This window comes from Salmo salar, chromosome 05 (genome assembly GCF_965601325.2).
Source record: "Salmo salar chromosome 05, fSalSal1, whole genome shotgun sequence".
NCBI classification, from domain to species: domain Eukaryota; kingdom Metazoa; phylum Chordata; class Actinopteri; order Salmoniformes; family Salmonidae; genus Salmo; species Salmo salar.
The window spans coordinates 95,142,501-95,163,552 of record NC_138295.1 but is presented as its reverse complement, the minus strand read 5'-3'; the positions used below and the strand labels follow the sequence as shown (position 1 = coordinate 95,163,552).

At 39.3% G+C, this 21,052-nt stretch overlaps 1 protein-coding gene across 1 annotated transcript in view; it reads left to right on the top strand.

The window, feature by feature from the left end:
- Window positions 1-21,052, top strand: part of LOC106606155 (CUB and sushi domain-containing protein 3) — a 540,034-nt gene that overhangs the window by 32,973 nt on the left and 486,009 nt on the right. The gene's annotated exons all lie outside the window — the stretch shown is intronic.

The following is a 21,052-nucleotide window of genomic DNA, read 5'->3' as shown; positions in this document are numbered from 1 at the left end:
GTTTGATGGGGGGGGGATGGAGAGGGAAGGAGGGAGAGAGGGAGAGGGAGATGGATAGTAGCGAGAGAGATACTGTAAATAGCACGAGGACGGAGCTTCAATGATGCTGTGCTAAAGTTAATCTTTCATTTTTTCCCCCCACAACAATGAATGTCTTGTTTGTGTCCGTGTGGTGACAGGAAGAGAGCTGTTTCATAGAGGGACTGTATTGTTGGGAGATGTATAGTCAGAACCACTGTTTCATAGAGGGACTGTATTGTTGGGAGATTTATAGTCAGAACCACTGTTTCATAGAGAGACTGTATTGTTGGGAGATTTATAGTCAGAACCATTGTTTCATAGAGGGACTGTATTGTTGGGAGATTTATAGTCAGAACCACTGTTTCATAGAGGGACTGTATTGTTGGGAGATTTATAGTCAGAACCACTGTTTCATAGAGAGACTGTATTGTTGGGAGATTTATAGTCACAACCACTGTTTCATAGAGGGACTGTATTGTTGGGAGATTTATAGTCAGAACCACTGTTTCATTGAGGGACTGTATTGTTGGGAGATTTATAGTCAGAACCACTGTTTCATAGAGAGACTGTATTGTTGGGAGATTTATAGTCAGAACCACTGTTTCATAGAGGGACTGTATTGTTGGGAGATTTATAGTCAGAACCACTGTTTCATAGAGGGACTGTATTGTTGGGAGATTTATAGTCAGAACCACTGTTTCATAGAGGGACTGTATTGTTGGGAGATTTATAGTCAGAACCACTGTTTCATAGAGAGACTGTATTGTTGGGAGATTTATAGTCAGAACCACTGTTTCATTGAGGGACTGTATTGTTGGGAGATTTATAGTCAGAACCACTGTTTCATAGAGAGACTGTATTGTTGGGAGATTTATAGTCAGAACCACTGTTTCATAGAGAGACTGTATTGTTGGGAGATTTATAGTCAGAACCACTGTTTCATAGAGGGACTGTATTGTTGGGAGATTTATAGTCAGAACCACTGTTTCAAAGAGGGACTGTATTGTTGGGAGATTTATAGTCAGAACCACTGTTTCATAGAGGGACTGTATTGTTGGGAGATTTATAGTCAGAACCACTGTTTCATTGAGGGACTGTATTGTTGGGAGATTTATAGTCAGAACCACTGTTTCATTGAGGAACTGTATTGTTGGGAGATTTATAGTCAGAACCACTGTTTCATAGAGGGACTGTATTGTTGGGAGATTTATAGTCAGAACCACTGTTTCATTGAGGGACTGTATTGTTGGGAGATGTATAGTCAGAACCACTGTTTCATAGAGGGACTGTATTGTTGTGAGATTTATAGTCAGAACCACTGTTTCATAGAGTGACTGTATTGTTGGGAGATTTATAGTCAGAACCACTGTTTCATAGAGGGACTGTATTGTTGGGAGATTTATTGTCAGAACCACTGTTTCATAGAGAGACTGTATTGTTGGGAGATTTATAGTCAGAACCATTGTTTCATAGAGGGACTGTATTGTTGGGAGATTTATAGTCAGAACCACTGTTTCATAGAGTGACTGTATTGTTGGGAGATTTATAGTCAGAACCACTTTTTCATTGAGGGACTGTATTGTTGGGAGATTTATAGTCAGAACCACTGTTTCATAGAGAGACTGTATTGTTGGGAGATTTATAGTCAGAACCACTGTTTCATAGAGGGACTGTATTGTTGGGAGATTTATAGTCAGAACCACTGTTTCATAGAGAGACTGTATTGTTGGGAGATTTATAGTCAGAACCATTGTTTCATAGAGGGACTGTATTGTTGGGAGATTTATAGTCAGAACCACTGTTTCATAGAGGGACTGTATTGTTGGGAGATTTATAGTCAGAACCACTGTTTCATAGAGAGACTGTATTGTTGGGAGATTTATAGTCAGAACCACTGTTTCATAGAGGGACTGTATTGTTGGGAGATTTATAGTCAGAACCACTGTTTCATAGAGAGACTGTATTGTTGGGAGATTTATAGTCAGAACCACTGTTTCATAGAGCGACTGTATTGTTGGGAGATTTATAGTCAGAACCACTGTTTCATAGAGGGACTGTATTGTTGGGAGATTTATAGTCAGAACCACTGTTTCATAGAGGGACTGTATTGTTGGGAGATTTATAGTCAGAACCACTGTTTCATAGAGGGACTGTATTGTTGGGAGATTTATAGTCAGAACCACTGTTTCATAGAGAGACTGTATTGTTGGGAGATTTATAGTCAGAACCACTGTTTCATAGAGGGACTGTATTGTTGGGAGATTTATAGTCAGAACCACTGTTTCATAGAGGGACTGTATTGTTGGGAGATTTATAGTCAGAACCACTGTTTCATAGAGGGACTGTATTGTTGGGAGATTTATAGTCAGAACCACTGTTTCATAGAGGGACTGTATTGTTGGGAGATTTATAGTCAGAACCACTGTTTCATAGAGGGACTGTATTGTTGGGAGATTTATAGTCAGAACCACTGTTTCATAGAGAGACTGTATTGTTGGGAGATTTATAGTCAGAACCACTGTTTCATAGAGGGACTGTATTGTTGGGAGATTTATAGTCAGAACCACTGTTTCATAGAGGGACTGTATTGTTGGGAGATTTATAGTCAGAACCACTGTTTCATAGAGGGACTGTATTGTTGGGAGATTTATAGTCAGAACCACTGTTTCATAGAGAGACTATTGTTGGGAGATTTATAGTCAGAACCACTGTTTCATAGAGGGACTGTATTGTTGGGAGATTTATAGTCAGAACCACTGTTTCATAGAGAGACTGTATTGTTGGGAGATTTATAGTCAGAACCACTGTTTCATAGAGGGACTGTATTGTTGGGAGATTTATAGTCAGAACCTCTGTTTCACAGAGTGACTGTATTGTTGGGAGATTTATAGTCAGAACCAGTGTTTCATAGAGGGACTGTATTGTTGGGTGATTTATAGTCAGAACCGGTAAAATCTGATTAGACACTTCTATTACCAAACCTGCTATGAGCTGTTATTGTGGCAGAGATCTCACAGTGAAACACTCCAAAATAATGCCACAGAGGAACAAAAAGCCCTCTCATTTATTTCCAGCCTGGAGTTCTCTGAAACTTGACACAGGTCAGACCCAGACGACAGAAGCAATTCAGAGGAGAAGAGCAGAAGCAAAATTAAGTATTCAAGAGATAAACAATCTAACTAGCTTTCTGGGAGATTATTTTAGACTGTTGGCTCCATCTTGTTGACAGTATAATGACTGTTGGTGTTGTCTTGGTAACAGTATAATGACTGTTGGTGTTGTCATGGTAACAGTATAATGACTGTTGGTGTTGTCTTGTTAACAGTATAATGACTGTTGGTGTTGTCTTGTTAACAGTATAATGACTGTTGGTGTTGTCTTGTTAACAGTATAATGACTGTTAGACTGTTGGTGTTGTCTTGGTAACAGTATAATGACTGTTAGACTGTTGGTGTTGTCTTGTTGACAGTATAATGACTGTTAGACTGTTGGTGTTGTCTTGGTAACAGTATAATGACTGTTGGTGTTGTCTTGTTAACAGTATAATGACTGTTGGTGTTGTCTTGTTAACAGTATAATGACTGTTGGTGTTGTCTTGTTAACAGTATAATGACTGTTGGTGTTGTCATGTTAACAGTATAATGACTGTTGGTGTTGTCTTGTTAACAGTATAATGACTGTTGGTGTTGTCTTGTTAACAGTATAATGACTGTTGGTGTTGTCTTGTTAACAGTATAATGACTGTTGGTGTTGTCTTGTTAACAGTATAATGACTGTTGGTGTTGTCTTGTTAACAGTATAATGACTGTTGGTGTTGTCATGTTAACAGTATAATGACTGTTGGTGTTGTCATGTTAACAGTATAATGACTGTTGGTGTTGTCATGTTAACAGTATAATGACTGTTGGTGTTGTCTTGTTAACAGTATAATGACTGTTGGTGTTGTCTTGTTAACAGTATAATGACTGTTAGACTGTTGGTGTTGTCTTGTTAACAGTATAATGACTGTTGGTGTTGTCTTGTTAACAGTATAATGACTGTTGGTGTTGTCTTGTTAACAGTATAATGACGGTTAGACTGTTGGTGTTGTCATGGTAACAGTATAATGACTGTTAGACTGTTGGTGTTGTCTTGTTAACAGTATAATGACTGTAGGTGTTGTCATGTTAACAGTATAATGACTGTTGGTGTTGTCTTGTTAACAGTATAATGACTGTTGGTGTTGTCATGTTAACAGTATAATGACTGTTGGTGTTGTCTTGTTAACAGTATAATGACTGTTGGTGTTGTCTTGTTAACAGTATAATGACTGTTGGTGTTGTCATGTTAACAGTATAATGACTGTTGGTGTTGTCATGTTAACAGTATAATGACTGTTAGACTGTTGGTGTTGTCTTGTTGACAGTATAATGACTGTTGGTGTTGTCGTGTTAACAGTATAATGACTGTTGGTGTTGTCTTGTTAACAGTATAATGCCTGTTAGACTGTTGGTGTTGTCTTGTTAACAGTATAATGACTGTTGGTGTTGTCTTGTTGACAGTATAATGACTGTTGGTGTTGTCTTGTTAACAGTATAATGACTGTTAGACTGTTGGTGTTGTCATGGTAACAGTATAATGACTGTTAGACTGTTGGTGTTGTCTTGTTAACAGTATAATGACTGTAGGTGTTGTCATGTTAACAGTATAATGACTGTTGGTGTTGTCTCGTTAACATTATAATGACTGTTGGTGTTGTCATGTTAACAGTATAATGACTGTTGGTGTTGTCTTGTTAACAGTATAATGACTGTTGGTGTTGTCTTGTTAACAGTATAATGACTGTTGGTGTTGTCTTGTTAACAGTATAATGACTGTTGGTGTTGTCATGTTAACAGTATAATGACTGTTGGTGTTGTCATGTTAACAGTATAATGACTGTTAGACTGTTGGTGTTGTCTTGTTAACAGTATAATGACTGTTGGTGTTGTCTTGTTGACAGTATAATGACTGTTGGTGTTGTCGTGTTAACAGTATAATGACTGTTGGTGTTGTCTTGTTAACAGTATAATGACTGTTAGACTGTTGGTGTTGTCTCGTTAACATTATAATGACTGTTGGTGTTGTCATGTTAACAGTATAATGACTGTTGGTGTTGTCTTGTTAACAGTATAATGACTGTTGGTGTTGTCTTGTTGACAGAATAATGACTGTTGGTGTTGTCTTGTTAACAGTATAATGACTGTTGGTGTTGTCTTGTTAACAGTATAATGACTGTTAGACTGTTGGTGTTGTCTTGTTAACAGTATAATGACTGTTAGACTGTTGGTGTTGTCTTGTTAACAGTATAATGACTGTTAGACTGTTGGTGTTGTCTTGTTAACAGTATAATGACTGTTAGACTGTTGGTGTTGTCATGTTAACAGTATAATGACTGTTGGTGTTGTCTTGTTAACAGTATAATGACTGTTGGTGTTGTCATGTTAACAGTATAATGACTGTTGGTGTTGTCATGTTAACAGTATAATGACTGTTGGTGTTGTCATGTTAACAGTATAATGACTGTTGGTGTTGTCTTGTTAACAGTATAATGACTGTTAGACTGTTGGTGTTGTCTTGTTAACAGTATAATGACTGTTGGTGTTGTCTTGTTAACAGTATAATGACTGTTGGTGTTGTCATGTTAACAGTATAATGACTGTTGGTGTTGTCATGTTAACAGTATAATGACTGTTGGTGTTGTCATGTTAACAGTATAATGACTGTTAGACTGTTGGTGTTGTCTTGTTAACAGTATAATGACTGTTGGTGTTGTCTTGTTAACAGTATAATGACTGTTAGACTGTTGGTGTTGTCTTGTTAACAGTATAATGACTGTTGGTGTTGTCTTGTTAACAGTATAATGACTGTTGGTGTTGTCATGTTAACAGTATAATGACTGTTGGTGTTGTCATGTTAACAGTATAATGACTGTTGGTGTTATGTTAACAGTATAATGACTGTTGGTGTTGTCTTGTTAACAGTATAATGACTGTTGGTGTTGTCATGTTAACAGTATAATGACTGTTGGTGTTGTCATGTTAACAGTATAATGACTGTTGGTGTTGTCATGTTAACAGTATAATGACTGTTGGTGTTGTCTTGTTGACAGTATAATGACTGTTGGTGTTGTCTTGTTAACAGTGTAATGACTGTTGGTGTTGTCTTGTTAACAGTATAATGACTGTTAGACTGTTGGTGTTGTCATGTTAACAGTATAATGACTGTTGGTGTTGTCTTGTTAACAGTATAATGACTGTTAGACTGTTGGTGTTGTCATGTTAACAGTATAATGACTGTTGGTGTTGTCTTGTTAACAGTATAATGACTGTTGGTGTTGTCATGTTAACAGTATAATGACTGTTGGTGTTGTCATGTTAACAGTATAATGACTGTTGGTGTTGTCTTGTTAACAGTATAATGACTGTTGGTGTTGTTAACAGTATAATGACTGTTGGCGTTGTCATGTTAACAGTATAATGACTGTTGGTGTTGTCTTGTTAACAGTATAATGACTGTTGGTGTTGTCATGTTAACAGTATAATGACTGTTGGTGTTGTCTTGTTAACAGTATAATGACTGTTGGTGTTGTCATGTTAACAGTATAATGACTGTTGGTGTTGTCTTGTTAACAGTATAATGACTGTTGGTGTTGTCTTGTTAACAGTATAATGACTGTTGGTGTTGTCTTGTTAACAGTATAATGACTGTTAGACTGTTGGTGTTGTCATGTTAACAGTATAATGACTGTTGGTGTTGTCATGTTAACAGTATAATGACTGTTAGACTGTTGGTGTTGTCTTGTTAACAGTATAATGACTGTTGGTGTTGTCATGTTAACAGTATAATGACTGTTAGACTGTTGGTGTTGTCTTGTTAACAGTATAATGACTGTTGGTGTTGTAATGTTAACAGTATAATGACTGTTGGTGTTGTCGTGTTAACAGTATAATGACTGTTGGTGTTGTCTTGTTAACAGTATAATGACTGTTGGTGTTGTCTTGTTAACAGTATAATGACTGTTGGTGTTGTCTTGTTAACAGTATAATGACTGTTGGTGTTGTCTTGTTAACAGTATAATGACTGTTGGTGTTGTCTTGTTAACAGTATAATGACTGTTGGTGTTGTCTTGTTAACAGTATAATGACTGTTGGTGTTGTCATGTTAATAGTATAATGACTGTTGGTGTTGTCATGTTAACAGTATAATGACTGTTAGACTGTTGGTGTTGTCATGTTAACAGTATAATCACTGTTGGTGTTGTCTTGTTAACAGTATAATGACTGTTGGTGTTGTCTTGTTAACAGTATAATGACTGTTGGTGTTGTCTTGTTAACAGTATAATGACTGTTGGTGTTGTCTTGTTAACATTATAATGACTGTTGGTGTTGTCGTGTTAACAGTATAATGACTGTTGGTGTTGTCTTGTTAACAGTATAATGACTGTTAGACTGTTGGTGTTGTCTTGTTAACAGTATAATGACTGTTGGTGTTGTCTTGTTAACAGTATAATGACTGTTGGTGTTGTCATGTTAACAGTATAATGACTGTTGGTGTTGTCTTGGTAACCATATAATGACTGTTGGTGTTGTCATGTTAACAGTATAATGACTGTTGGTGTTGTCTTGTTAACAGTATAATGACTGTTAGACTGTTGGTGTTGTCTTGTTAACAGTATAATGACTGTTGGTGTTGTCTTGTTAACAGTATAATTACTGTTGGTGTTGTCTTGTTAACAGTATAATGACTGTTAGACTGTTGGTGTTGTCATGTTAACAGTATAATGACTGTTGGTGTTGTCTTGTTAACAGTATAATGACTGTTGGTGTTGTCTTGTTAACAGTATAATGACTGTTGGTGTTGTCTTGTTAACAGTATAATGACTGTTGGTGTTGTCTTGTTAACAGTATAATGACTGTTGGTGTTGTCTTGTTAACAGTATAATGACTGTTGGTGTTGTCTTGTTAACAGTATAATGACTGTTGGTGTTGTCATGTTAACAGTATAATGACTGTTGGTGTTGTCATGTTAACAGTATAATGACTGTTGGTGTTGTCTTGTTAACAGTATAATGACTGTTGGTGTTGTCTTGTTAACAGTATAATGACTGTTGGTGTTGTCTTGTTAACAGTATAATGACTGTTGGTGTTGTCTTGTTAACAGTATAATGACTTGGTGTTGTCTTGTTAATAGTATAATGACTGTTGGTGTTGTCATGTTAACAGTATAATGACTGTTGGTGTTGTCTTGTTAACAGTATAATGACTGTTGGTGTTGTCTTGTTAACAGTATAATGACTGTTGGTGTTGTCTTGTTAACAGTATAATGACTGTTGGTGTTGTCTTGTTAACAGTATAATGACTGTTGGTGTTGTCATGTTAACAGTATAATGACTGTTGGTGTTGTCATGTTAACAGTATAATGACTGTTGGTGTTGTCGTGTTAACAGTATAATGACTGTTGGTGTTGTCTTGTTAACAGTATAATGACTGTTAGACTGTTGGTGTTGTCTTGTTAACAGTATAATGACTGTTAGACCGTTGGTGTTGTCATGTTAACAGTATAATGACTGTTGGTGTTGTCGTGTTAACAGTATAATGACTGTTGGTGTTGTCTTGTTAACAGTATAATGACTGTTAGACCGTTGGTGTTGTCATGTTAACAGTATAATGACTGTTAGACTTTTGGTGTTGTCTTGTTTGTCAGTATAATGACTGTTAGACCGTTGGTGTTGTCATGTTAACAGTATAATGACTGTTGGTGTTGTCGTGTTAACAGTATAATGACTGTTGGTGTTGTCTTGTTAACAGTATAATGACTGTTGGTGTTGTCTTGTTAACAGTATAATGACTGTTGGTGTTGTCTTGTTAACAGTATAATGACTGTTGGTGTTGTCTTGTTAACAGTATAATGACTGTTGGTGTTGTCATGTTAACAGTATAATGACTGTTGGTGTTGTCATGTTAACAGTATAATGACTGTTAGACTGTTGGTGTTGTCTTGTTAACAGTATAACGACTGTTGGTGTTGTCTTGTTAACAGTATAATGACTGTTAGACTGTTGGTGTTGTCTTGTTAACAGTATAATGACTGTTGGTGTTGTCTTGTTAACAGTATAATGACTGTTGGTGTTGTCATGTTAACAGTATAATGACTGTTGGTGTTGTCATATTAACAGTATAATGACTGTTGGTGTTATGTTAACAGTATAATGACTGTTGGTGTTGTCTTGTTAACAGTATAATGACTGTTGGTGTTGTACTGTTGGTGTTGTCTTGGTAACAGTATAATGACTGTTAGACTGTTGGTGTTGTCTTGTTAACAGTATAATGACTGTAGGTGTTGTCATGTTAACAGTATAATGACTGTTGGTGTTGTCTTGTTAACAGTATAATGACTGTTGGTGTTGTCTTGTTAACAGTATAATGACTGTTGGTGTTGTCTTGTTAACAGTATAATGACTGTTGGTGTTGTCTTGTTAACAGTATAATGACTGTTGGTGTTGTCTTGTTAACAGTATAATGACTGTTGGTGTTGTCATGTTAACAGTATAATGACTGTTGGTGTTGTCATGTTAACAGTATAATGACTGTTAGACTGTTGGTGTTGTCTTGTTAACAGTATAATGACTGTTGGTGTTGTCATGTTAACAGTATAATGACTGTTAGACTGTTGGTGTTGTCTTGTTAACAGTATAATGACTGTTGGTGTTGTAATGTTAACAGTATAATGACTGTTGGTGTTGTCGTGTTAACAGTATAATGACTGTTGGTGTTGTCTTGTTAACAGTATAATGACTGTTGGTGTTGTCTTGTTAACAGTATAATGACTGTTGGTGTTGTCTTGTTAACAGTATAATGACTGTTGGTGTTGTCTTGTTAACAGTATAATGACTGTTGGTGTTGTCTTGTTAACAGTATAATGACTGTTGGTGTTGTCTTGTTAACAGTATAATGACTGTTGGTGTTGTCATGTTAATAGTATAATGACTGTTGGTGTTGTCATGTTAACAGTATAATGACTGTTAGACTGTTGGTGTTGTCATGTTAACAGTATAATCACTGTTGGTGTTGTCTTGTTAACAGTATAATGACTGTTGGTGTTGTCTTGTTAACAGTATAATGACTGTTGGTGTTGTCTTGTTAACAGTATAATGACTGTTGGTGTTGTCTTGTTAACATTATAATGACTGTTGGTGTTGTCGTGTTAACAGTATAATGACTGTTGGTGTTGTCTTGTTAACAGTATAATGACTGTTAGACTGTTGGTGTTGTCTTGTTAACAGTATAATGACTGTTGGTGTTGTCTTGTTAACAGTATAATGACTGTTGGTGTTGTCATGTTAACAGTATAATGACTGTTGGTGTTGTCTTGGTAACCATATAATGACTGTTGGTGTTGTCATGTTAACAGTATAATGACTGTTGGTGTTGTCTTGTTAACAGTATAATGACTGTTAGACTGTTGGTGTTGTCTTGTTAACAGTATAATGACTGTTGGTGTTGTCTTGTTAACAGTATAATTACTGTTGGTGTTGTCTTGTTAACAGTATAATGACTGTTAGACTGTTGGTGTTGTCATGTTAACAGTATAATGACTGTTGGTGTTGTCTTGTTAACAGTATAATGACTGTTGGTGTTGTCTTGTTAACAGTATAATGACTGTTGGTGTTGTCTTGTTAACAGTATAATGACTGTTGGTGTTGTCTTGTTAACAGTATAATGACTGTTGGTGTTGTCATGTTAACAGTATAATGACTTGGTGTTGTCTTGTTAATAGTATAATGACTGTGGTGTTGTCTTGTTAACAGTATAATGACTGTTGGTGTTGTCTTGTTAACAGTATAATGACTGTTGGTGTTGTCTTGTTAACAGTATAATGACTGTTGGTGTTGTCATGTTAACAGTATAATGACTGTTGGTGTTGTCATGTTAACAGTATAATGACTGTTGGTGTTGTCGTGTTAACAGTATAATGACTGTTGGTGTTGTCTTGTTAACAGTATAATGACTGTTAGACTGTTGGTGTTGTCTTGTTAACAGTATAATGACTGTTGGTGTGTCTTGTTAACAGTATAATGACTGTTGGTGTTGTCTTGTTAACAGTATAATGACTGTTGGTGTTGTCTTGTTAACAGTATAATGACTTGTTAACAGTATAATGACTGTTAGACCGTTGGTGTTGTCATGTTAACAGTATAATGACTGTTGGTGTTGTCGTGTTAACAGTATAATGACTGTTGGTGTTGTCTTGTTAACAGTATAATGACTGTTAGACCGTTGGTGTTGTCATGTTAACAGTATAATGACTGTTAGACTGTTGGTGTTGTCTTGTTAACAGTATAATGACTGTTAGACCGTTGGTGTTGTCATGTTAACAGTATAATGACTGTTGGTGTTGTCGTGTTAACAGTATAATGACTGTTGGTGTTGTCGTGTTAACAGTATAATGACTGTTAGACTGTTGGTGTTGTCTTGTTAACAGTATAATGACCGTTAGACTGGTGGCTCCATCACTTGTTTGTCAGTATAATGCGGGCCAGAAATAGAAGGGTTGCTTGCTGGCATTAGTATTGTAGATGCCATCTCCTATCGTTATGCCCTCTAGCAAGGCACTTAACCCCTACATCTGCTGCAGACTGAGCTGCACCGCGTCAGATCGAACTTCTGAATAGAAAATAGATTTATGCTTGTTCAGATCCTTGGTTAGAATCTCTTAGTACTTTTGCTCATCTCATCGTCATCTCATATCATTTCTACAGATGTTTTGTATTGGGATTTGGGTGGGTAACTATTTTGTGAATGCAGGCAACGACATTTGCATACCGATAGGACTTCTGCATTCTCCTAGACTTAGAACTAATTGTGCTCGTCAACGACACGGAAAACAGCAAGACTAAATATTTGGAGACAAAATAAATTGTCTGCTTTTGATGGATTCTTCTCGATCCGTCCTTAATCTCTAAATAGCAACATTGTTCTTTGTGTCTTAGTCACACTCTTTTTATAGAGGACTGTTGATAGGGTTCAGTCCCAAATGGTACCCTATTCCCTATATAGTGCACTAGGGCTCTGGTTAAATTGTAGTGCACTGGAAAGGGAATAGGGTGCCATTTGGGACGCAGTTCCCCAGGATTTCTTTATGACAGTGCTGTAGTGTGAGTTGTGCCAGATAATGAGAATTACAGTACATAACAGAAGGCTTACTGAGCCTCAGGCAGCTAGAAACTTACCAACCCACATTCAACCTACATACAGATACAAAGGTATGTTACAACAGTACTTAGTGAACACACACACAGGTATGTTACTACTGTACTTAGTGAATATATAGACACACAGGTATGTTACTACTGTACTTAGTGAATATACACAAAGGTATGTTACTACTGTACTTAGTGAACACACACGGTAGTACACGACAGGCCCGGTATGTTACTACTGTACTTAGTGAACAAACACACACAGGTATGTTACTACTGTACTTAGTGGAACAGACTAGCACACACAGGTATGTTACTACTGTACTTAGTGAACACACACACAGGTATGTTACTACTGTACTTAGTGAATATATAGACACACAGGTATGTTACTACTGTACTTAGTGAATATAGCACACAGGTATGTTACTACGTACTTAGTGAACACACAGACACACACGGTATGTTACTACTGTACTTAGTGAATATATAGACACACAGGTATGTTACTACTGTACTTAGTGAACACACACACAGGTATGTTACTACTGTACTTAGTGAACACACACACAGGTATGTTACTACTGTACTTAGTGAATATATAGACACACAGGTATGTTACTACTGTACTTAGTGAATATATAGACACACAGGTATGTTACTACTGTACTTAGTGAATATATAGACACACAGGTATGTTACTACTGTACTTAGTGAATATATAGACACACAGGTATGTTACTACAGTACTTAGTGAATATATACACACACAGGTATGTTACTACTGTACTTAGTGAATATATAGACACACAGGTATGTTACTACTGTACTTAGTGAACACACACACAGGTATGTTACTACTGTACTTAGTGAATATATAGACACACAGGTATGTTACTACTGTACTTAGTGAACACACACACACAGGTATGTTACTACTGTACTTAGTGAACACACACACAGGTATGTTACTACTGTACTTAGTGAATATATAGACACACAGGTATGTTACTACTGTACTTAGTGAACACACACACACAGGTATGTTACTACTGTACTTAGTGAACACACACACAGGTATGTTACTACTGCACTTAGTGAATATATAGACACACAGGTATGTTACTACTGTACTTAGGGAATATATAGACACACAGGTATGTTACTACTGTACTTAGTGAATATACAGACAGGTATGTTACTACTGTACTTAATGAATATACAGACAGGTATGTTACTACTGTACTTAGTGAATATATAGACACACAGGTATGTTACTACTGTACTTAGTGAATATACAGACAGGTATGTTACTACTGTACTTAGTGAATATACAGACAGGTATGTTACTACTGTACTTAGTGAATATACAGACACACAGGTATGTTACTACTGTACTTAGTGAATATATAGACACACAGGTATGTTACTACTGTACTTAGTGAATATACAGACAGGTATGTTACTACTGTACTTAGTGAATATATAGACACACAGGTATGTTACTACTGTACTAAGTGAATATACAGACAGGTATGTTACTACTGTACTTAGTGAATATATAGACACACAGGTATGTTACTACTGTACTTAGTGAATATACAGACAGGTATGTTACTACTGTACTTAATGAATATACAGACAGGTATGTTACTACTGTACTTAGTGAATATATAGACACACAGGTATGTTACTACTGTACTTAGTGAATATACAGACAGGTATGTTACTACTGTACTTAATGAATATACAGACAGGTATGTTACTACTGTACTTAGTGAATATATAGACACACAGGTATGTTACTACTGTACTTAGTGAATATACAGACAGGTATGTTACTACTGTACTTAGTGAATATACAGACAGGTATAGATATGGCTACCTGTGACTGTAGTGAACACACAGGGAGGTTGGTGTGATATGGCTACCAGTGACTGTAGTGAACACACAGGGAGGTTGGTGTGATATGGCTACCAGTGATGTAGTAACACACAGGGAGGTTGGTGTGATATGGCTACCAGTGATGTAGTAAAATAGGGAGGTTGGTGTGATATGGCTACCAGTGATGTAGTAAAATAGGGAGGTGGTGTGATATGGCTACCAGTGATGTAGTAAAATAGGGAGGTTGGTGTGATATGGCTACCAGTGATGTAGTAAAATAGGGAGGTTGGTGTGATATGGCTACCAGTGATGTAGTAAAATAGGGAGGTTGGTGTGATATGGCTACCAGTGATGTAGTAAAATAGGGAGGTTGGTGTGATATGGCTACCAGTGATGTAGTAAAATAGGGAGGTTGGTGTGATATGGCTACCAGTGATGTAGTAAAATAGGGAGGTTGATGTGATATGGCTACCAGTGATGTAGTAAAATAGGGAGGTTGGTGTGATATGGCTACCAGTGATGTAGTAAAATAGGGAGGTTGGTGTGATATGGCTACCAGTGATGTAGTAAAATAGGGAGGTTGGTGTGATATGGCTACCAGTGATGTAGTAAAATAGGGAGGTTGGTGTGATATGGCTACCAGTGATGTAGTAAAATAGGGAGGTTGGTGTGATATGGCTACCAGTGATGTAGTAAAATAGGGAGGTTGGTGTGATATGGCTACCAGTGATGTAGTAAAATAGGGAGGTTGGTGTGATGTGGCTACCAGTGACGTAGTAAAATAGGGAGGTTGGTGTGATATGGCTACCAGTGATGTAGTAAAATAGGGAGGTTGATGTGATATGGCTACCAGTGATGTAGTAAAATAGGGAGGTTGGTGTGATATGGCTACCAGTGACGTAGTAAAATAGGGAGGTTGGTGTGATATGGCTACCAGTGATGTAGTAAAATAGGGAGGTTGGTGTGATATGGCTACCAGTGACGTAGTAAAATAGGGAGGTTCCTGGTGACAAAAGTAATGCTATATGTCCAAAAGGTTGATAATGACTCACATATAATAAAAAAATACTTATTACCTTGTTGTTTAGTTAATGTCCCTGTTCCTGATAGACAATTTCTCACTGTTTCACGTTACCTACCTGTCTACAGTAGTTAGGGAGTAATCACTCTGTGTTGAAGCAGCCTGTCTACAGTAGTTAGGGAGTAATCACTCTGTGTTGAAGCAACCTGTCTACAGTATTTAGGGAGTAATCACTCTGTGTTGAAGCAGCCTGTCTACAGTAGTTAGGGAGTAATCACTCTGTGTTGAAGCAGCCTGTCTACAGTATTTAGGGAGTAATCACGCTGTGTTGAAGCAGCCTGTCTACAGTAGTTAGGGAGTAATCACTCTGTTTTGAAGCAGCCTGTCTACAGTATTTAGGGAGTAATCACTCTGTGTTGAAGCAGCCTGTCTACAGTAGTTAGGGAGTAATCACGCTGTGTTGAAGCAGCCTGTCTACAGTATTTAGGGAGTAATCACTCTGTGTTGAAGCAGCCTGTCTACAGTATTTAGGGAGTAATCACTCTGTGTTGAAGCAACCTGTCTACAGTATTTAGGGAGTAATCACTCTGTGTTGAAGCAGCCTGTCTACAGTATTTAGGGAGTAATCACTCTGTGTTGAAGCAGCCTGTCTACAGTATTTAGGGAGTAATCACTCTGTGTTGAAGCAACCTGTCTACAGTATTTAGGGAGTAATCACTCTGTGTTGAAGCAGCCTGTCTACAGTATTTAGGGAGTAATCACTCTGTGTTGAAGCAGCCTGTCTACAGTATTTAGGGAGTAATCACTCTGTGTTGAAGCAGCCTGTCTACAGTATTTAGGGAGTAATCACTCTGTGTTGAAGCAGCCTGTCTACAGTATTTAGGGAGTAATCACTCTGTGTTGAAGCAGCCTGTCTACAGTAGTTAGGGAGTAATCACGCTGTGTTGAAGCAGCCTGTCTACAGTAGTTAGGGAGTAATCACTCTGTGTTGAAGCAGCCTGTCTACAGTAGTTAGGGAGTAATCACTCTGTGTTGAAGCAGCCTGTCTACAGTAGTTAGGGAGTAATCACTCTGTGTTGAAGCATCCTGTCTACAGTAGTTAGGGAGTAATCACTCTGTTTTGAAGCAGCCTGTCTACAGTATTTAGGGAGTAATCACTCTGTGTTGAAGCAGCCTGTCTACAGTAGTTAGGGAGTAATCACGCTGTGTTGAAGCAGCCTGTCTACAGTAGTTAGGGAGTAATCACTCTGTGTTGAAGCAGCCTGTCTACAGTATTTAGGGAGTAATCACTCTGTGTTGAAGCAGCCTGTCTACAGTAGTTAGGGAGTAATCACTCTGTGTTGAAGCAGCTTGTCTACAGTATTTAGGGAGTAATCACTCTGTGTTGAAGCAGCCTGTCTACAGTATTTAGGGAGTAATCACTCTGTGTTGAAGCAGCCTGTCTACAGTAGTTAGGGAGTAATCACTCTGTGTTGAAGCAGCCTGTCTACAGTAGTTAGGGAGTAATCACTCTGTGTTGAAGCAGCCTGTCTACAGTAGTTAGGGAGTAATCACTCTGTGTTGAAGCAGCCTGTCTACAGTAGTTAGGGAGTAATCACTCTGTGTTGAAGCAGCCTGTCTACAGTAGTTAGGGAGTAATCACTCTGTGTTGAAGCAGCCTGTCTTCAGTAGTTAGGGAGTAATCACTCTGTGTTGAAGCAGCCTGTCTACAGTAGTTAGGGAGTAATCACGCTGTGTTGAAGCAGCCTGTCTACAGTAGTTAGGGAGTAATCACGCTGTGTTGAAGCAGCCTGTCTACAGTAGTTAGGGAGTAATCACTCTGTGTTGAAGCAGCCTGTCTACAGTAGTTAGGGAGTAATCACTCTGTGTTGAAGCAGCCTGTCTACAGTAGTTAGGGAGTAATCACTCTGTGTTGAAGCAGCCTGTCTACAGTAGTTAGGGAGTAATCACTCTGTGTTGAAGCAGCCTGTCTACAGTATTTAGGGAGTAATCACTCTGTGTTGAAGCAGCCTGTCTACAGTATTTAGGGAGTAATCACTCTGTGTTGAAGCAGCCTGTCTACAGTAGTTAGGGAGTAATCACTCTGTGTTGAAGCAGCCTGTCTACAGTAGTTAGGGAGTAATCACTCTGTGTTGAAGCAGCCTGTCTACAGTAGTTAGGGAGTAATCACGCTGTGTTGAAGCAGCCTGTCTACAGTAGTTAGGGAGTAATCACTCTGTGTTGAAGCAGCCTGTCTACAGTAGTTAGGGAGTAATCACTCTGTAACACAGTCAGTCTCATTCTATTGAATCCCATTTTATTTTGTTACGTGTGAGTTCTCTTGTAGTTCTCCTTTATTCAAATCAAATCAAATCAAATGTTGTCAGACGCTTCGTAAACATAGGATGTAGACTAACAGTGAAATGTTTACTTACGGGCCCTTCCCAACAATGCAGAGAATGCAGAGAATAAATACACAATGAGTAGCGATAACGTGGCTATACACACAGGGTACCCGTGCTGAGTCAATGTGCAGGGGTATGAGGTAATAACGTGGCTATACACACAGGGTACCCGTGCTGAGTCAATGTGCAGGGGTATGAGGTAATAACTTGGCTATACACACAGGGTACCAGTACTGAGTCAATGTGCAGGGGTACGAGGTAATAACTTGGCTATATACACAGGGTACCAGTACTGAGTCAATGTGCAGGGATACGAGGTAATAACTTGGCTATATACACAGGGTACTAGCACTGAGTCGATGTGCAGGCTAATTGAGGCTGCAGTGCACTTTCTCATTCTACAGTTACAAATAACAGCAACTCCATTCAGAATATTAAGTCAGACCCGTGACATTATTTAGAATTCTGGATCCGGACCCGCTCGGATCCCTTATCGGGTCTCGGGTATTTGGGTACAGGTGGATCCATGAAGACCTCTACTATGGTGGTCTCCTTGAAACGTAGGTATTAGACTGGGTCAGGGAGAGGTTGAAAATGTCAGTGAAGACACTTGCCAGCTGGTCAGCGCATGCTCTGTGTACACATCCTGGTAGTATGTCTGGCCCCGCGGCCTTGTGAATGTTAACCTGTTCCAAGGTCTTATGGAGAGCGAGATCACACAGTCTTCCATAACAGCTGGTGCTTTCATGCATGGTTCAGTGTTGCTTACCGATTGCGCCGGAGAAGACGCTTTACGTGCCCGCAGCTGATTGTGTTTTTTTGTTCGTTTATTTGCGTTGTTTGTAACTTATTTTTTCACTTATTTTGTACAATGGGAAGCACAGCTGAGAGCTGCCCAGTGACACAAGCCTACCGCAAAGCGTCAATACAGGACTAAGATTGAATCGTACTACACCAGCTCTGACGCTGGTATGATGTAGCAGGGCTTGCAAACCATTACAGACTACAAAGGGAAGCACAGCCGAGAGCTGTCCAGTGACACGAGCCTATCAGACGAGCTAAACTACTTCTATGCTCGCTTCGATGCAAATAACACTGAAACATGCATGAGAGCACCAGTTCTTCCGGAAGACTGTGTGATCACGCTCTCCGCAGCCGATGTGAGTAAGACCTTTAAACAGGTAAACAATCACAAGGCCGCAGGGCGAGCATGCGCGGACCAACTGGCAAGTGTCTTCACTGACATTTTCAACCTCTCCCTGTCCGAGTCTGTAATACCAACATGTTTTAAGCAGACCACAATAGTCCCAAGAACACTAAGGTAACCTGCCTAAATGACTACGGACACCTGTAGCCATGAAGGGCTTTGAAAGGCTGGTCATGGCTCACATTAACACCATCATCCCAGAAACCCTAGACCCACTCCAATTTGCATACCGCCCCAACAGATCCACAGATGACGCAATCTCCATTGCACTCCACACTGCCCTTTCCCACCTGGACAAAAGGAACACCTATGTGAGAATGCTATTCATTGACTACAGCTCAGCATTCAACACCATAGTGCCCTCAAAGCTCATCAATAAGCTAAGGACCCTGGAACTAAACACCTCCCTCTGCAACTGGATCCTGGACTTCCTGACGGGCCGCCCCCAGGTGGTAAGGGTAGGTAAAAACACATCCGCCATGCTGATCCTCAACACATGGGCCCCTCAGGGGTGCGTGCTCAGCCCCCTCCTGTACTTCCTGTTCACTCTTGACTGCACGGCCAGGCACAACTCCAATACCATCATTCAATTTGTCAATGACTCAACAGTGGTAGGCCTGATCACCGACAACAACGAGACAGCCTATAGGAGGAGGTCAGAGACCTGGCCGTGTTGTGCCAGGACAACAACCTCTTCCTCAACGTGATCAAGACAACGGAGATGGTTGTGGACTACAGGAAAAAGCAGGACCGAGCATGCCCACATTCTCATCGACGGGGCTGCAAGGGAGCAGGTTGAGAGCTTCAAGTTCCTTGGTGTCCACATCACCAACAAACTAACATGGTCCAAGCACACCAAGACAGTCATGAAGAGGGCACGACAAAACCTATTCCACCTCAGGAGACTGAAAAGATTTGGCTTGGGTCCTCAGATATTCAAAAGGTTCTACAGCTGCACCATCGAGAGCATCCTGACTGGTTGCATCACTGCCTGGTATGGCAACTGCTCGGCCTCCGACCGCAAGGCACTACAGAGGGTAGTGCAAACGGCCCAGTACATCACTGGGGCCAAACTTCTTGCCATCCAGGACCTCTATACCAGGCGGTGTCAGAGGAAGGCCCTAAAAACTGTTAAAGACTCCAGCCACCCTAGTCATAGACTGTTCTCTCTGCTACCGCATGGCAAGCGGTGCCAGAGCGCCAAGTCTAGGTTCAAGAGGCTTCTAAACAAGAGGTTTCTACCCCAAGCCATAAGACTCCTGAACATCTAGTCAAATGGCTACCTGGACTATTTTCAGTGCCCCCCCCCCTCACCCCCTCTTTACACCACTGCTACTCTCTGTTGTCATCTATGCATAGTCACTTTAATAACTCCAACTACATGTACATACTACCTCAAATAACCGGTGTCCCCGCACATTGACTCTGTATCGGTACCCCCCAGTATATATTCTTGCTATTGTTATTTCACTGCTGCTGTTTACTTTTGTCTCTTATTGTTATCTGTATTTTTTTGAAACTGCATTGTTGGTTAGGGGCTCGTAAGTAAGCATTTCACTGTAAGGTCTACACCTGTTGTATTCGGCGCATGTGACTAATAACATTTGATTTGATTTGATCTTACCTCGAAACGAGCATAGAAGGCATTTAGCTCATCTGGTAGGCTTGCATCACTTGGCAGCTCGCGGCTGGATAGTCTGTGATAGTTTGCAAGCCCTGCCACATCCGACCAGCGTCAAAGGATTCGATCCGATGAGCATAGTAATTTTTTCGATTTTAGTCCTGTATTGATGCTTTGCCTGTTTGAATGTTCGTCCGTTTGATGGTTCGTCGGAGGTCATAGTGGGATTTCTACTAAGCGTCCTGATTAGTGTCCCGCTCCTTGAAATCGGAAGCTCTAGCCTATAGCTCAGTGCTGATGTTGCCTGTAATCCATGGCTTCTGGTTGGGATATGTACGTACGGTCACTGTGGGGACGACGTCGTCAATTTCACTTAATAACAAAGCCGGTGACCGATGTGTTAAACTCTTTAATGTTATCGGATGATTCCTGGACCATATTCTAGTCTGTGCTAGCGGAACAGTCCTGTAGTTTAGCATCTGCTTCATCAGACCACTTCTGTATTGAGCACGTCAATGGTACTTCCTGTTTGAGTTTTTTGCTTGCAACCATCACTGCAATTAAATTGTACTTAGAGGTATTAGTAACTTTAGTCCACATAGAAACATCAGCATTAATAACTGTATTTATACAATTATAAAGTGATTCATCACTTAGTTCTACAGAACAGTAAAGTAATTTATTAAGTTCAAAT